Source organism: Castor canadensis, chromosome 4 (assembly GCF_047511655.1).
Source record: "Castor canadensis chromosome 4, mCasCan1.hap1v2, whole genome shotgun sequence".
Taxonomy (NCBI): domain Eukaryota; kingdom Metazoa; phylum Chordata; class Mammalia; order Rodentia; family Castoridae; genus Castor; species Castor canadensis.
The window spans coordinates 31,824,599-31,844,687 of record NC_133389.1 but is presented as its reverse complement, the minus strand read 5'-3'; positions in this window follow the sequence as shown (position 1 = coordinate 31,844,687).

Here is a 20,089-nt window from a genome sequence, read left to right as displayed (position 1 = left end):
TAAATACGATTATTACCACAAAGATTCAAAAAACAAGAATGACTTACAGAACAAAGTAAAAGTAAAGGAACACAATTCCCTGTTCACTTCATTAAGACAAGTAAGTTTAGGGGGGCTGAATTCATATGTGATACATTTTATCTACTATTGATCAAATTATTACTGTCTATTCAGTTTATAGTTTCATATTTTAATTGAAAATGAATAGAGATCAGAGAGATATGATGAACTACACACAAATATAAAACATTGATTCAGTCACTAAACTTTAATTTACTATTGACAATGAGAACAATGAGTCAGGTATTGTTCTAATCCCAAATGTTGCTAAAATGAATTAAAAGGAGCTCCCATTCTTAAAGTTAATGATGAAATACAAATAATTCAGGCAGCATGATGTATAAAACAATGTTCTAGGCAGTTTTACTAGGCAATTTTGGTGTTACATGAAATAAGTTATATTCAACTATATAAGTTATATTCAATTATATTCAGAAATGAGTCATATTCAATTACATAAGATCAAAATACTGCCGACAGATTGAAAATGTGATCTTAAAGGCAAAATGACAAAATATTCTAAAAATTTCAGCCCAAAACCTTTTATCTTTTCATCTTCTTCTTTATCACCAATGTCATTGCTAATTATTTCACCTGTCAATTTGGAATAGAAGTTAATCCAGATACAGTAAAATCAATTAGTAATTGCTTAGCCTGTGCCTTGGCCTGCACATTCATTTTCTTGGGCTTCTGTAACAAATGCTACAACTTGGGTGACTTAAACAACAGAAATTTATACTCTCCTAGTTCAAAAGACTAGAAATCAAAATCAAGGTGTCCAAACAGCCATGTTTTCCACAGAAGTCCAGGTGATCTTCACAATGATTCAATGTAACAGTAACATAAGTTAATTAGTTTGGTGTTGATACTAGTTCCTATTAGTATGAGGCCCTGAGATTGCTCAACTTGTCCAGGACTTCAGAATCCATGAGTATTAGAACACACAGTTAATCCACATAGCTTGATTCCAGAGCATGAGCTCCTAAACAGCATAGAAGATTACTAAGCGTTAAAAGGGGAAAAAGAATTGAACAGGTAATAGTATGTATGGCCATAAAGGGGAGTTAAAATTAAAACATAGACAAAAATGACAAGTCTCTATCCTGTAGTAGAAAGGGGAATGACGTGTTTAAAGAGGAGACAGAAAATTTTTGAGCATTCTTACATGAATCATGGACATGAAAGGTGATGCTAGTTAGAGTATAAAGGCTGAAGAAAAAGGCAGCACCCATATCTTCTTGGTTTTAGAAATAAAACCCTGCTTTACTGATAGCTTTGCATTGGCTACTATGTGGAGAATGGAGTGATAAGAACAGCCTGCAAGAAAAACCTGGGAGGAGTCAGTGGAACTAGAATATCCCACTGGAAGAACGTGAAAGCATGTAAGGATTAAGTCAAAGGGACTTGATGATTGAATAGTTGTGGGGGGTGACAAGGATAAAAGAACAACAAAACCAAAAAACCTACTTATTTTTCTTTGCACATTCTTAATAAATATCTCAATAGTTTTGAGCCAACTTTGCTTTCTCAATTTGATTGCTTTGCTATTTATTTTTCACCATCTTCTTTTCTTTCCTATTTCTCCTCAGTCTGGGTTTGGAATATCACTTTCATTTTAATGGTTTAATACCCCTTTCTTTTTTTTTTTTATTTAATGAAATTGCTCCTGTAGGTCAGATTCCATTCTGAAAGCCTTCCAGGTTTCTCACTCATTTCAATTTTCTTAATCACTAGCCTAGTTTTCTTCAGATCAGTCCTTTGTTCTCTTCTGCCCAGGGCAGGACAGGCATCTCTTGCAAGTCACATGTAATTATTCCCAGTGCCTTGAAGCTGAACCCAACCAGTCTCTCAAAGCACACTGCCCAAGGTTTCCACCCTTCATAGATCCCTGTGAGTGTTTACCAGTGTTCCTTTTCTCAAACGGAGAGATTTTTTCCAGTGTAGTTTTACTCAGCACCACAACTTGCAGGTGCAGAATAAATTACCCCACAGAGTCAGAGGAACATAAGTGAGCATTCTTACTAATATTATAAAAATAAAAATATTTACCTTCCTAGAAGACTTGCAGTTTGGAAAGAAAGTCTAGAAATATAATCAACAAAATGGTCATGGAAGATTGTACAGTGACTTGATATATTTTTGGTGGTACTAGATTGGACAATGATAGACAGTGATCTGCCACCATTTTCTACCCTATAAATTTATAAATCAGTTATCATTTCATTCTGACAGTTAATTTCTTTAACTCAATGAACCTGAATTTCAACAACCTAATGTAGAGTAGATATTATCAAACTTTTCAGCACAACAGGAACCCCTAGGCATAACTAGGCACCCTAAGCTCACACCTGTAATCCTAGCTACTTGGTAAACTGAGATTGCAGTTATAAACTAGCCTGGGAAAATAGTTCACAAGACCCTATCTCCAAAATAATCAGAACAAAATGGACAGGAGGTATAGCTTAAGTGGTAGACAGCCTGCTTTGAGAGTGCTTACTTTGCAAGCATGAAGCCCTGAGTTCAAACTTTGGTCCCACCAAAAGAATGATAATAATAAAGTAAAGAAAAGAAAAATAAACTCCTAGAGAAATTAAAAAAAGACAAAGAAGTAATGGAGGAAGGAGAAAAGGAAAATCTCCAGTGTCCCGGCTCCATTAAATGAGAATTTATAGTGGTGGGGTTGCTTCTCAAATTTTAATATGCACATGAACCACCTCCGAATCTTTGGAATTGAAGATTCAGTTCCAGTTGTTTTGGGGCAGAGCCTGGGATTTTACATTGAGTATAAGGGGAATGGGAGACCACTTCTTAAATGTGGCCACAGATTATAATTACTCTGGGAAAAAAACTTCAATATGTTAAATTAGAAAAGGTTCCCAGATTCTGTCCCTCAAAATAACATTAAATCATGTAATATTACTCAGTATCCTCTTACTTTAGCCAATTGCCCTGTTCAGAGACAAAACCTTCTGATGATTGCAAAGAAGTAAAGAATCACACTCCATAATATGGCACCTTAGTATGCTGACTTTTAAATTGAAGCAGCAGATACTAAAAGATAACTTTATTTTGTATCTCCTTGTTTGCTTAAAGTGCAGGTCTGCCAAGGAAGAAAACAGTTACTTCTTAACTGAATTTTCACTAACTAAATTTACATTGGAGGAAGAAAGATTGAAGTCTGTTAACACACCTGGACAGATTTTTATCATATACCATTGTCTTCCATTTTCATTCCAGTCAACATTTTAAAGAGAATCATTTACAATTCTTTGTCTGCTATGTGGGTCAAAAAGTTTTCATCCAAGGCCATTGTATATTTCTACAAATCCATTGAAGTCCACTATAAATCCCTTACTATCCCACTATGAATTGTCTACATGTCTCATTCTCCTCATTTTTAAGCTTCTAAATCATGTTTGACTATTGGGTAGTCATATTAGGGGATTGCCTCCATGCATGTAATAAATTTGTGTGCCTTTTTTCCAACTAAATTGTCAGATGATTGTAGTGGGCTCAGAGGTAACTCTAGGTGCAATAGAATAGGATTCTGTGAGATTCTGTCACTGTGATAAAATACCTGAGATAACCAACTTAAAAAGCAGAAAGGTTTATTTTGGCTCATAGATTCAGAGATTTCTGTCCATCATTGGCTGGCTCAAAAATTTTTTTGAGTTTGTGGTGAGACAGAACATCATGATGGGAGCACATAGTAGAATAAAGCTGCTCACCTTATGACAGCTGAGAAGCAAAAGAAAGGAACAGTAAGGGGCTAGGGTCTCAATATCCCCTTCATGACCTAAATTCCTTCCACTAGGCTCTACCTCATAGTAGGGCAACAGTCTGGAAACCAAGCCTTTCATACATGGGCTTCTGGAAGACATTCAAGATCCAAACTATAGTAGGCTCTGTCAGAAAGTAGGGTTTTTCCTTTTCACATGTGCAGCTGTGTCCTGATGCTGGATAATTTTATTAACAATCTCTGGAGCATCAGCAGACACTGGACTGTCATTCACATAAGAAGCTCTCCCTCCATGTGACTTGACTGTCAGCAAGCTGACAACAAAGAAGAGACAACAAACCCTATGAGCATTCACAAGGTGATTTCCCACAACTAATACAGAAGAACTGAAGTGTTGGGAATATGTTTTGTTTTGTTTCAAATTCAGTCCTGGGCCTATTTTCTAGCCTCACCATTCAAATGGAATTTGAATCTTTGGGGGTTAGAGTTCATTTACTTTTTGGCAGAACAGAACTTCCTGTTTCTAAGAAAAAGGCCCCAGAATGCTTCTTTAACGTCAAAGACTGTTACAAAACAGTGCTCGATGAATAGAATGCAAGTGAATGAGAAACACATGGATTAAGTTTCCATTAACATCCACATGGATTTAATAATTAAGGGAAAACGCTTGACAAAGAAAGAATGTTTTGAGTTTTGCTGAACTGAAATTTGTTTTTTTTAAAAGTGCTTAAGGCTACTTATTGTGAATCTGATAAGTGCCTGAAATTACTCATCCATAACCAAAGAAACTCAAATTGGGCTCACACATTTGAGACCCAAGTCATATACTCTATTCTGTTAAAACCAACAATCACCAGAATTGAGTAAAGGAATGAGCTGTGCTCTGATCATTGAGCTGTCTTAAGTAATTTGGTATTTTGTACATAGGGGGTGAGTCATAGTTTCTGACTTTTTAATGGATTTGACTTCTCTTAATTAGGCAGATTTTAATAAAATACACTTACCCATCCACCTGAAATCAAAGTAAAATGTGCCTCTATTGTTATGTGATGTAAAATCACCATTATCTTAGAAGTCAGTTTATCGTGGACCAGATTCCCTCCCTTGGTAGGTGAAGTAACAGCAGACTATTCAAGATGCTTCAACAACTTCATACTTGCAAACAAGAAGGTAAGACCAGATTAAGATTTCCCAGTCTTACACACCTTGGACTATTCACCTTATAAAATTCGTCATGTTATATCATAGGTGCAAAACAGAGGAAACTGGCAGGGAGCAAAATGGTTTCACAATTATTGTCAATAAGTAGAAGGTTGTAGAAGATGTATCTTTGATAGAATATATTTTATCTGATTTCCACAGGTAATGTCTAAGAAATTCTGAACTTAATGTCCTCTGAGAAGTGATCTTGCCTCAATTTTCTATAATTGTTCACCTATTGTTCAGAAAGAGGTTCTAACAATACAAAGACATCAAATATTATCTCATAATCTATTATTCAAGGCTGTTTCTGTACCTTAAAGAATATTAAATTTAAATTAAAAATATTTATTGTCTTACCAGTTGCAATGTTCAAAGTGAATACTTTTGAAAACTGCATTACCACTTCCTCACTCCTAACATCCATTCAATCATCAAATTCTAAAACCTAACCTTTAATCCTTTAACTGTCTTAGAATTTGCTCACTTTTCTCTATCCACATCCTTGTGCTTTAATTCAGACCTTTGCAAATCTTTCAACTGGATTATTTCAATAGACTACGGAGTCCTTTGTTTCTTTCTCTTTTCTTGCAACTTATGTTCCTTATTAAACCTGGAATTCTTAATTGTTTCATGGACAGTTGTTAAAATATTCTAAAATATATTTGACTGAAATTATAGAAGAATATTGACTAATAATAAGGCTCCAGACTCCAAATTAGTAGAGTCCTTCTTCCACTCTATTATAATTAAATATTCATATTGAGGCTTTCATAATTTCTCCAATATACATAAGTATGCATTTCCAATGTTTTTGCGTAACTGGATTCATATTGAACTCATTGTCAGTCTTCTCAGTTTCATTTTTAAAAAAAAGTGATCTTGAATATTAACTATGTTATTATCTAAACTATTCTTTTATAAATTTATAATATTCAGTTTTGTAAATAATCTCATAAGAGCTTTTGCTTTTTGTTAAAGAAGGTGCTAATTAAGTCATTTTTTAATTGAGAATTAGTGAAATAGTCTTTATGAACATCCAAGTTGTTACAAAAATTTAAGTTTTATACAGAATTCTGTAATAGATACTCCTGTGAATAAATCCCTTATTTATTTCAGAGAATTTGCAAGTTAAATTGCTAAAAGTAGGAATTGCTTGGACTAAGTACACACATTTCACATTGTTAAAACTACTTCAGATTCTTATAAAAGATATTACCTTCATTTGGACATTCACTAAATGTCTATGAGACTATTTTCCACACTTCTATCAATACTTTTCATGTATTGAAAAGTCATTCTTACTCCTTTTTCAGCTAGTAACACATTTTCTCTTTTTATCAGAGTTTTATTTGTGAGAAAATAAGATACATGTAAATATCTATATTATATGATTATAGATCTTTATAATTATAAACTTTGTTATTTTACTTTATATGGCTTATAATTTTTTTGTTTTGATTTAGTACTCATATTGGAAGACTTTCTCCCTTCCTGAGACCACGTGAAGTTTCTTAATTAGTAGTATAAAATATTTTTCACATCATATTTAATGTTTTACTTTGATTTACAAAATAACTGGTTTTGTGAGAGCAGCAAAATGTATCATTTGTAATAATGACTCATCATATATTAAATTCTTATGTAGACTCATGGCTATTTGTCCTAATCTATTGATTTATTAGTCTTTCAATGTTAAGAATTAACTATTTTAACTATAGCAGCTTTATAATGTATTTTAATATTTTCTATGATTTTGTCCTTTCTCATTTTTAAATTGATGCCTATTTTAAAGTTTATTTTTCAATTGAGATATAGAAGTATCTATAAATTTACCAGAAAAAGAACAGAAGTGACATTGATTGAGATTATGTTGAATTTATCAAATTATAAAGGTGAAATTGGCATTTTTACACAGCATATTTTCTAATATATTTAGTTCTCCTTTGTGTGCTATGAGATTACATAGTATTAGTTTTTACTTCTTACTTTGCAAACTTATTCCAGTTCATTTCTAGAATTGGATTATGCAACAGTCCCCCTATTTTATTAACATTATCAAAAGTGTTCTTCTGTGTAAGGAATGGGATGCAAAGTTTTAAGTATGACCTACCAGGATCACAATAAAATACCCTTTGCTTTTCCCATTTTATGTCATAGTCTCTCATGATTCATTTTGTCTGGTCCCTCTGAACTGCTCCTAGATATTTCATCATTTCCTAAGTATCACAATTCTTAACCTAGAAAAGTTACTGCTTTTTGTCCCCTAAGAATGAACACATAATTATATGAGTTTCAGGACAGAACAATCTAGTGCTGCCTTTAAATATAATGAGAACCCATAGAATGACCAGATAATACTAAATTCAAATATATTCAAGGTATATGCAACAGATATTTTTATATATTAAGTTAAAAGTAAAATAACAGTATTTCTTCTGCTTGTAAATTGCACTTAGAAAAATTATTTTTTCTTTTCTTTTTTGGGCTATATCTTCTATAAATAAACATATAAGAAGAATCATTAAATCTCAGCCATAGAACCAGAATTGATTCATTGTCTGAATTTTTGCTGTGAAAAAGCAACATACTCTGGCGCGGTGGTTCACACCTGTAATCACAGCTGTTCAGGAAGGGGAAGTAAAAGGATCTGCATCTGAGTTCAGCCTTAGGCAAAAAGACTAAGACCCCACTGGAAGAAAACAACTAAGAGTAAAACAATTGAGAATGTGACTCAAGTGGTAGAACACTTGGCTGGCAAACATGAAGTCCTGAGATAATCCCCAGTACTGCAAAGAAAAAATAAACAAACCAACAAATAAAAAATTATTACAGTGTTAAATAAGCCAAAATTTGTATACTATAATTTGTGTAGTAATTGACTTTGTATAGTATAGTAATATATCCCTCCTCATCCAGGAAAGATAAATAGTCTCTTTATTTAAACTTAATTATTACAGTTGACACTATTAAAAAGAAAGGAAATAGATTAAAAGACTTAAAATAATCAACATCATGGTAGAACACAGCTGTAACTGCTTTCACGGTAGTCTCAAAAAGATATGCCCATGTCCTAACCCCCAGAATCTGTGGCCTTATTTGTAAAATGGGTCTTTACAGTTACAATTAAGGATTTTGATATGAAAAGATAACACTGGACTATTGAAGTAAGTCTTCAGTCCAATGACAACTGTCCTTACAAAACAGAAGTAGAGGACAATTTGACAGATAGAGGAGGAGCAGACACAGAAGCAAGATGCCATATGAAGATGGAGGCAGATATTACCCTTGTTATGGGTTGAATTCTCAGCCTCCAAAATCCCTATGTGGAAGTGTTAATCCAAAGGACTCAGAATATGACCATATTTGGAATAAGGGCTGTTAAACAGAAAGTAAAGATAGGTGAGATCATTAGGATGATTCCTAATCTAATATGATAAATGTCTTATAAGAAGACCATATATAATATACACTTTAAAAAAGTGAAGGGCAGCAGGATAAAATAAGTCTTTTCTGTGATGAAATACCAGTAGGAGGGGGATGGACATAAGGAAAGGGTGAACAAGGATGAATATGGTGGATGTATTTCGCATTCATATATGAAAATAGAAGAATGAAACTTGTTGAAATTGTTCTAAGAAGGGGGAAGGGAAGAGGGAGAATGACTGAGGGGGTAAATCTAAGATAGCACATAATGTAAATATCACAATAAACCTATTTGTACAACTATTATATGCTAATATATTTTTAAAAAGGAAAAAGATATAGAAAAACACAGAGGAAAGACTTCATAAAGACAGAGAGGAAGACAGCTATCTACAAGCCGGGGAAAGGCCTCAGAAGGCACCAACCCTGCCCCAACCTTGAACTTGGGCTTCTTGTCTCCAGAACTCTGAAGACATAAATATCTGTTGTTTCAGGCCCCTAGTTTGTGTTCCTTTGTTATAGCAGCCCCATACAACTAATATGAGATGCCGATATACATCTGATGCTACCAGATACTAGAAGAGGCAAAGTAGGATTTCCTTGTGAACCTTCAAAGGACTGTGATACTGGAGATGCTTTGTTTTGGACTTCTAACTCCAACAGCAACAGAACAAATGTTTCTGATGTTTTAATTCATCAAGTTCATTTCTTACTACAGTCTTAGGAAATTAATAAAATAACTTTTCTTTTACCAATAAATTCAAGTGGTTTTTTAAGTTCTCGTGGTTATTATTTTGAGCCATAGTCCATGAAAGATGGCTTCCAAGTCTCAAAAAAGCTATAGAGGAATATTTAAAGTCTTGGTTGCATTTATGTGTTCTCAGCCTCGTTTTGCCACCAGTTTTACAATGTTTGAGGTTGGGAGTGGAGGTGAAATGGCACTAAATGTCAGTGTATCTGCTTTCCAACATTGAAATGATCGCAAGGGGAGTTCCACATTAGGCTTTACATTATATCTCAATGATATTTAGAATTGGTTTTTAAAGTTTCTTTTGTAGGAAAGACTACTGAGAGAGAGAGAGATTAAAAGATAAAGATGTTTGTGTGTGTGTGTGTGTGTGTGTGTGTGTGTGTGTGTGTGTGTGTGTGTATACAGAAGAGATCATTGGGAAGACCAAGAGTAACTGGAATGGAAAGGATGCTACCAAATTCATAAGTATTCATAAGTATTGCTTCCTTTACCATTTTCCTAAACCATTTCCTGACAATCCATAGCCCTGTAACAACTCTTGTGAAATTTTCTTTCTCATATTCTAAATACTTACATCATTATGCTTATGACTTTCATTATCTCCTAAGTAATTGAAGATAATGTAATTGTAAAAGCATTTTGATGATCTGAATAATCTTGGATAATCTTGAATGATATTGAACAATCTTGGCAAAAAATAAGTTCCAGGTTGCAGTACCTTACTACCAATGAGCCTGGGAAGAGGTGAACCATTTCCTCATAATCTCACAGCTTCAGAATTGTCTTCAGTCTCATTTATCTTATTACTTGTCTACTCCCCAATATAGTGTTTCTCTTTGAGTTTTTAATAATGATGATAGTATACCTTATTTGCATTTAATTACATGTAATTCTCTTTCAGAAATACTACAGTCAATACCATCTGTTCCTCTTTCCACTACTTTAGCACATTATCTCCAGAAACAAGTTTGCCACATTCATCCCAAGGTGTAACAGAGCCTACCCTGTTGTACTGTTAAAATTTGTTCTAAGTCTACCTTCGTCATTAAATCTTCCACAGACCATCATTCTTTTAAATACACTGTGCTCCACTACATCATTGTTTATTACTTCTGTATCTACACTTTCTGACCTCTAGAAAACTAGGTACATGAGAGCAAGAATCATCTTATTCTGAAAGTTCCAATAATAGTGTTATGTATGTACAGAGGAATTTAGCAAATATGTTTGAACAAATGATTTGATAAGTGAATTTATTTTTCATAATATCCTTATGAATTATGTGAGAAAACTACTCATATTTTAGAAAGTGAGCTAGAAAAATTTCATGGGAAGTCCAGGTTCTTAGTTGAACTGAGACCATTAATTTCTCATTCCTTATTTTTTTTTCTTCCCAAAGTCTGCTTATCTGTGTGTCATAGGAATATGGCATGGATTTCACTGCAAAGAGGTAATGTTCTCTGGGCATTTAAGGTATATGGCAACAAGGACTTTTAAAACCTACTGTTGAAAGAAAAAAAACAAATGATAAAACAAAACATAGCACAATAAAAAAAAAGATCACTATGAAAGTTGAGGGGAGGCACTTCTGGAGGGATAATAAACTATGATTCTACTTCATTTTAAGAAGAAATCCTAATTAGAAACTTTTGCCAGCTATAATAATGAAAGGCATATATATATTTTGTTTAATCAAAAGGATTCTGATTCTGATTTTTTTGTTAGTAATATAACAAAAAAGTAATAAAACAAGCAACTTCATTCTCAAGTAAATCCAAATTACTTGAGGGCACAAGGGTCAACGACACTCACACAGATGTTCAGAAGTACAAAACACACACACAGAGGACAGCAGACAAAGCAGCAGACAGAAGCACACTGCATGGAAGAAGGAAGGTAAGATAGTAATGACATGGGCTGCAGAATTAAACTTCATCAATACATTATGGTTTTATGGATGTTGACTGAACAGGTTATTCTTTAGGCAAAAAGAAATGGGAATTGTGTTATAAATAAATAAAAATAAATAAATAAAACCTGGGTTGGAAAAGGATTAGAGAAAAGAAATCCATGGATTACTAGTTGCACAGCAGTAGTCTAATGCACCATTAGGTTGAAGGTAACACTTTACTATCTAACCATACCGCTTCTTCAGCCAAGTTGACATTTAACTACAGAGAACACTGGTTTCTTCTCCAAGTCAAAGATATCCAACCTATTTACCTCATTGGGATTTCAGAGTGTCTGAAATGTGAAACACGAAAGCAGGAATAGACGTGCATAATATGCACATGCTTCTTACACCATAGATGTTTCTCTCTACTGTCCCTGACTGCAGACTTTCAGAGTAGCCCAAAAAGACTACAGGAGAGAGAGATGCAGTGGACCAAGCTCATTAACAAATATCTAACAACAAAATCACAAAACAATCTAATTAGAAAGTTTACATCTGAAGTAGTGTCCTCATGGAAATGTAATGTCTAGAACCACATTTTTCACTTGCTTTAAAAAAATTTAAATGTAATCTCCTTGTCAAATTGTGTCCTCACCTACACCATTGTTCTTGGTGTTTCTGGACCCTGAGTTCTTTCTCAGCGCTTGGAGGGAGTGACAAGACACAAAATCATCTTTCTGCAATCCTGTGCTAGGACCACACACACAGGGGACGCTTAGAGACCTGGCCTAGGAATTGCATCATGGCATAGGGTAATAGGTCCCTACCAACAGAGGAAGGTAGGATGCTTAAAGATCCAGGAACCTGAAACCCTCCATCTCTCAAGGGAGATGGTAGAGGGTTGGGGATGGCTAAATGCAATTACACAGATCATAATTAAGCCAACACACTCAGGTGAAATGGTGCAGTAATGGCTGTCTTCCCTTGTTTACAGTGGCTAAAAAAGTTTACACATCACTTACAATACACATGAGAAGCTTCCAGTAGTGATTGGACAAGAGGTCACTTTAAAGGAAACTGTGTTTTGCTTACTTACAGGATTACAGCAGCAACAAACATGGAAGTTCTCTATGCTCACATGGTTTACTAAATGAGCAACCTAACCCCAATGTGGTATAGTTAGTCACACAAGATCAATCAGCCCTTATATGGAGTAGTTACTTATATGAGGTCAGACAACTCATATAGAAAAGATTCTGTATTATGTTTCATGAATTTCAATTTTAAGTCCTATCTTGCTGCTGCCACTGTTTGTTTATTTGCTTACCCTATGTGTAATTTGTTAGGAAGTTGGACAGGCCTGCCTGGTTTTAATGTGCACTTATATCACCTTTGCCTCAATATGTCTATGTCCACAATTCAGGAATGGAGATAACAATGCCTAGCTCACTAAATGTTTGATTAAACAACTAAAATTTTAAGAGACAGAAAAGGAAACTTCATAATTTTAAGATGAGAAAAAATTGTTTAAGTCGCAAAAAGCAAAAACCACAAATGCAAAACAATGAATAAACTGTACTTCATGAAAATTAAGCTCTCTGCTCTTTCAAAGACACTTGAGAAAATAAAAAAGCAAATCACAGTTCAGGAGAAAATATATCCAATCCCTATATCTGACAAAGGACTTGCATTGAGAATTTATAAATAATTTTTTCAACTCAATTATAAGAAAACAAAGACCCTAAAAATCAAATTAAGGACTTTGTTAACAGACACTTCAGAAAAGAAGATGTATTTCAGGCTAGTAAACATGAAAACATGCTTAACATAATTCATCATGGGCAAATGTGAAATAAAATTATAATGAGATGCCTATTTTATATCAATTAGATTGTCTAAAATTAAAGTTTTGCAACAGCCAGTGCTAGTGAGGAAATGGAGTTACAGAACTCTCAGATATTTCAGATGGAAGTGGAACAGTAAATAAAAACAGATCAAAAAAGAAAACTAAATAAAAATAAAACTAAACTAAAAACTTTATAAAACAGTTTGGCAATTTTTTACATTTAAACATTTATCTACACTATATCTAGAACTTTCACTCCTAAGGTATTTATTGGAAATGAAAACATACCAATAAATATCTTGCATGTGAACATTCAAGGCAAATTTATCTATAATATACCATACTAGAAGCAACACAAATGTCATCTGCCATGACATTTTCTACATGGCATAGTCTACTCAGCAATAAAAATGAACAAACTGTTGATAGATGTAATGTGGATGAATCTACACATTTATGTAAATGGAAAAATGAGACTTGCTAAAACTATTCCAGAAATGGGGATAGGGAGATAAATAAGAATGATGGAAGGAGTGAATTCTAGTATGGTATACTTGATATGTTATAAGAACTTTTGAAAATGCCACATTGTACTCTCAGCACAATAATCAAAAAGGATATCATTAATAACTAATAAAATAAATAAACATAGTGTTGCATGAAAGAAGCCAGGTACAACAAATAATTTCATAAGTCTATAAAATGATTGAAATAATTATATGGAACTAGGAGAAATCAGTGTATGTCTGGGGCAAATTGGGAAACTGGGATTGATTTTGAAGGGACAAAAGAGAACATCTTCAGGTGATAGAATTATGTCTCTGATAGGGTGGCGGTTACATACTTGTCACAGTTGGTATAGGGATGATAGGTATAGTTCATGGTCTTACACAATAAAGATGGCTTTACTTTATATGTAAATTATGATTAAATGATTTATTTAGAAGTCAATATGTGACTATGTCAGAGCTCACAGGGGGCTTTAGTCACATTGGTGCCGTTTTAGTTTTGAAGTTACATTATCAGTTCACAGACAACCCATTAATTATCCTGGTTCATAAAACACACAGACCATATATCCATGTGCTGCTATCATGAATCAAATATTACATAATGAAATGTATTAAGCAACTGAAAAAATTAGTTGAGATAGTATAGATATAAAGTGCTAGTCAAAGTTGCCAGCTTTTATGGGCTGAGAAATGTGTGGTAGCTCTACATGAGCTTTAGTTCATTCAATCACTGAACAAATGTATGGAGTAGTTTTCGTGTTCCAATTATAGACATGAGAACACAGATGAACAGAAAAGTGAAAGCCATGCATCACCACAGCATAGCTGGCTAAGTGAAACCACTTTTAACATGTTGTTCTTGTTCTTACCCAATCATGCTCACCCTGCTTCTCCTCGTACTGGGCTCCACACATGTTGTTCAGCCCTCTCGATAACTCATTGCCTGTTCCTTAAGGCCAGGAGAACATAATCCTTTCAGCATTGGTTGTGCCATGCCCCTGATAGTGTGAGTCCAATCATTTACATTTACATATTCTGGTTATCACCCTTAGTTTTGGCCACTTTTACCTCAAGTTTAGAAGACTAATCCCTTTGCCAAGTCTTTCTGTTTTTAGCCATTCCTTCCTCAAATGTATTTTGAATATGGAAATTAGAGATGTTTTTTTCATGTATAATTCTTGTGGAAAGCAAGCTCTTTGCAAATCTAAACTGGTTTTCAAATTCCCGCAAGATACAGAACTCTTCATGGTTAAGCAGCAACAAACCATGCAATCCAGCTCAAGCCAATGTTATGTTGTAGGCAGTGCACATCATGTCACAGCTCAAATTTCTCAAGGACACTCCACACATACCTCATGTTGTCCCTACTGTGTTCTGCTCCTCTTGTTATCCCTCTGAAGAACACTGCCTTCCCTTCCTTTTCGCTGAATCCATTGACTTACGATGCCCATGAAACACCACTGCCTCCATGAAGATTCTCTGACCACCCAAAACAAACCCAAACCACTCTGCTCTCTTCAGTTTTTTTGTTAGACTATATTTAAGCTACAATTTCATTCATTCATCTATTATATTTGTTGAATTTGTGCCATTGGTCATTCTTAATGTGTGGTGTAGGAAATCTAGTAGTGAATGAGAAAAAAAGTTTTTAATACACATTTAGATTATATTCTTGCATTTGTACTGGTGTTATTACTTGAAATCAGTTATAAACTTCTTGATGTCTGAGATCTTATTTCATTTTTGTATTGGTTAGTAGATATAATTCATGCTCACAATGTATAGTTAAGGAAAATAATCTAAACTAATTGTCATCGATCCCATTTCTAATAGCCAAGTATTACATCTATCTATCTATTCTATTGTAAGTGGAGAGAACTCCTTGACAGCTATCTGGATAACTTTCCCTGGATGAAGTCATTAGTGACTTCATCTACTATATACATTTATTCCTTATGTGATTTAAAAGAACAAAGAAAAAGGAATGTTATATTAGTTAAGATTCTTATATTGTTCTTTTTAATTCTCCAGAACTCAGGAAATGTCCCTCCCCTAAAGTAAATTTTTTTTAAATATTTTCATTTTTGTTTATTTATTTATGATTTTTTTATTCATATGTGCAAACAATGTTTGGGTCATTTCTCCTCCCTCTCCCCACCCCCTCCCTTACCCTCTACCCCACCCCCTCCCTCTCCCCCCCACCCCCTTGATACCCGGCAGACACTATTTTGCCCTTATCTCTAATTTTGTTGAAGAGAGTAAAATTTAATCAACTTGATAACATAGGATCTGCTATTGGCCTTATTATTCAGTATTCTTTATTGTGAAGTCATGGGGCTAAAAAATATATTACTTGTCCCACCTCATGAAGGAATAGTTTGCAATTAATAAAGCACCATGATGTAATGTATAGTGAAATGATATTAGTCCAAGGACAGGTTATATAATAAATTTTGTCATTCATGAGCAAAATAATTGTCATATAATGTCACTTGATGTATAAAATGATATATATTGATCATTTTATTTAAAAAGTTATTTCTATGTGGCTCATTTATTGTTTTTGATGAAGGATAAAAAATTTCAGAATTTATTCTGAATGTAATTTTACATGTAATATGGCAAATAGGTATGGCTTTTGAGAGAAAATCATCATTATCATCAATAATAAAGGGTACAATGAAATAATACTTCTGTAGAAATGATAATGGTCTGTTATAATGATGTGACACCATACTCATCTGAAATATAAAATGAATGATTATTATCATGAGTCATTGTAGGCAACAATAATTAATAATTTTTTATTATTATATAACATGACATGCAAAAACTCATAGAGATTCCTAATATATGAGTATGCTTTAACCTTGGCAGATCTTCTTCTTTCAGCTTACCACTTACATGAGGGGAATGTACTGGAGAGCATAGCAAATCAGAGAAACTACTGATTTGAGGGAGGAAGATGGACGCAGGAATACAAACATTGGAATTGAGAAGTCACAATTCTACCATGCAAATTTAGGAACTAGGTCAATATTCATAGAGTCTTCTTCAAGTGCTTTTTCTCAACTCCTTATATATTTCATTGGCTAAACTAACTCAAAATTCTCCATGAAGTGTTTGTATCTTATCTTATTTAGGAGCATTCTTTATGACTGGACAATATACTCAATGTCAGGTCACATCAAGACAGTGATATTTATGCAAAGATATAGCTTCTTCCTTAAAGTCACCAAATAATTGGAATAAGTAAAGACACTCATACTTGAGACCAAGTCTGGAATATTTAAACACTCAAAGATCAGATGATCACAGAGTAGATACTTCATCTTGAGTTGTGGGAAGTATTGTCAAGTACATAGAGTTCTAGGTAATGACATAGCTGAACTTTTCATGTTGAGTCTTAACCTCTAAAATATATTTACCAAGCTAAGAATTTAATTGGGAATAGGACAAAAATCACCAAAAATTGAGAAAGCAAGAAGGTGGAGCTGGTAAGAGACAAAGAAGAAAGTAAGAGAAGAAGAAAAAAGTCAAATAGGAAAAAAATGAAACAGATATGAAACTTATTTCTTAGGCCATATATATCCAAAATTTGTATTTTCTTCAAACAGACTTTTTCTTTATTTATGGCCAACCCAAATTTTCTTGTGCGTTTTCCATGCAAAAACCTTGCTAACAAAGTTCTGACTTAGAAGTGTGAATATTACATGTATTTTCTACAATTTTGCAAGCATATACTAACCTATTGATGAAAATAACTGGTTAATGAATTGTCATATTGTGCTAGTCATGTTCGGTTAGCAATATCTAGTTGAGAAATTACTGGGTGTAAATAATTTCCCCAGTTACCATGGCAAGGAAAAGATGAGCAGGACACAATTTCCACTCTCATAAAGCTTACACTTGAGTATCACAATTTTTTATGCATTTGTTCATTTAACTGATCATTAATTAATTTGTTGAACATCATTTGTGAGGTGTTTGGGGATTTACACATTGAACCTGGATGAAGCCTTTCAAGCATAGTATTACTCTTGCTCATATATCTGCTATACCTATGAATGAGTTCTTCATTCACTTCAGGATCCAATGGAGGCAAACTAAAGGAGGGAACCAAACTAAATATGGGGAATGAAGAAGGTTCCTTGAGGGACTAAGAAATAGTGAAGAGGCATGATAGAGATTAACAAGTTTGGTTTGCAATATCCATATGCAAGGAATGGCACAAGAAATCTCCCTATATACCTGTCTTTATGTCAAACTGGCAAAAACACCATGGTTTTCTTATTATCTTTTATGTTTTTTCTTCAACAAAATCAGGGAAGAAGAAGGTGGAACAGGTTCTTCTGGGTGGGGTTGGAGAGGGGGTTGGCCCAAACAATGTATACACATGTAAGTAAATGTAAAAATGGTAAAATAAAATTAAAAAAGAAGATTCCTTGAAATAATCTTGCAATAGTAGAATGAAAACTACAGATAAAACATGGAAAAATCAAATTAAAATAATAAATGATGTTTTCCTTTCAGGGAAAAAATGTTGTAGACTCACTTTTCTTGGCTCTTCCAAGAATATTCCCTAGGAATCATCAACATATATTGATGAAAGTACTGCAAGAGGAAGGAGATTTGGCCAGAGACCTGAGGACTTGAGAGAGAACAATGTTCACTGGGTTGTCTTCTTATTGCCTGGATACTACCTGACAAGGCTGGAGGAGGCCTGTGACCTGGGACTGACAATGGGATTAAAAAAATATGACCAAGGAAAGCTTGTTCTCTTTGACCAAAGAGCTAGGAAAGGTGAAGCGCAACAGAGACCTAGAGGGGAGCCCCAGCTCCTAATTCAACACTGATATTCCTGTGAGCATTCTGACTCATGAGCAGCAGAGGGACCCAGCCATGTCACTCAGGGCTTCACATCCAGGCCTGTGGATTGTTAGTTCTACTAATAGCAGCATTAGTGATAATAATAAAAGCATCTGAGTTACTGGATTTCCTGCCATACACAGGGCACCTGCAGGTGTTTGATCTGCAGCAGCGAAGCCTCCGATCTTCCAAGATACTGATCCACAAAAGGGCACTGCTGGGTGCTCTGTCTTAGAGGAATTTCTTCAACCATTTATTTATTTATGATAGCTTTATTTGAAAATTTTTCTTTCCTTCACCAAGAATGTCTTCATTTATGTTTATTCCCAATGGACACTTTCATTGACTTTGGAGTTCAGGTTGAGCAGATTTGGGGTTTTAATTTTAGCATCGAAAAGTAGTCTACCTTTCCTCTCCCCCTCCATTTCTGGTATCTATAGTTTTTTATTTAAGTTGCTTTTTCTGTATAGATAGAAGTCATTTCTCTTTCTGCTTTCTAGAGTCTTATTTAGTTTCAGAAATTTGTGCCTTAGCATGAGTTTCTTTCAGTTTATCTTGTTTGAATTCATTCAGCTTTTTGAAACTTCGGGTTTAAATATTTTGCCAAATTTCAAAAGTTTTCTGTTATTATTTCTTCAAGTAATTTTTGGCTGCTCTTTCCTCTCTTCTTCTGAAATCCGATAACAGGACTTTTGTTGTAATTAAATAAGCCTCTTTTTTAAAGTCTGTTTTCTGTCTATTGTTCAGCTAAGAAATTTCTTTTTTTGGGGTGTGGCAGTACTAGGGTTTGAACTCAGGGCTTTGTATTTGCTAGGCAGGTGCTCTGCCACTTAAGCCAAGCCCCCAGTCCTTTTTTTTCTGCTTTTTAAATTTTTGAATAAGGTCTCATTTTAAAGCCAGGGCTGGTCTAGACTGTGATCCTATTTATTCCTCTTTCATGGCTGGAATGACAGACATGTACCACCACACTCAGCTTTTTATTGGTTGAGATGGGGTTTCTCAGACACTTTGGCTGGGATTGCCTTGAATCCATATCCTCCTAATCTCTATCTTCCAAGGCATGAGCCACTATGACCAGCCAAGATTTCTATTATTTTTTCTTCTTTGATTCTTTTCTGTTATATCCATTCTACTATAGAGTGTATGTACATGGTGAATATTCTATTTCACTTATTGTATTTTTAAGCTCTAAAATATCCATTTGATATTCCTTTATATCTTCTAAGTCTTTGGTGAGAATTTTTATTTTTCTTAATTTGTTTCAAGTGTGACTTCTTTAAAGACTTTCTCAGATATTCTAACATCACTATCATCTCAGTATTGTCTACTCAGGTCCTTTTTGATCCATGTTGAGACTTTCCTGGTTTGTGTTACAAGTGATTTTCCATAGGACAGTGTATAATTTGGGTTTCCTGCTGGACTTTGAATATTTTATACTTCTGGTTCAGCTGGCTTTACCTGAAACTCCTCCTGCAGAGGAAAGGGTTAGGAAGTGTTTCACTACTGCTAGGAGGGAGTCTCCCCAGTTACTGCTGGCAGGAGCCCCCAGGGGCCTCCATTGACACTTCCCTCTCTTAGATCAGTGATGGCCTATTTCTTCTCCTCATGTATTTTCCATGAGCAGCATAGGGGCAGGTGTGATAGAGGGATGAAAGTCCTGGCTCCCTTCTCCCCTTCTGGCCTTCTCTGATACCACCTCAGTAGGCAGGGGTTGAGATACTTCATTGCAGTCCAATGTGTATGGTATTTCAGATTTCCCTGATTGATTTCTGTTGGAGTTTTGTTTTCTTTT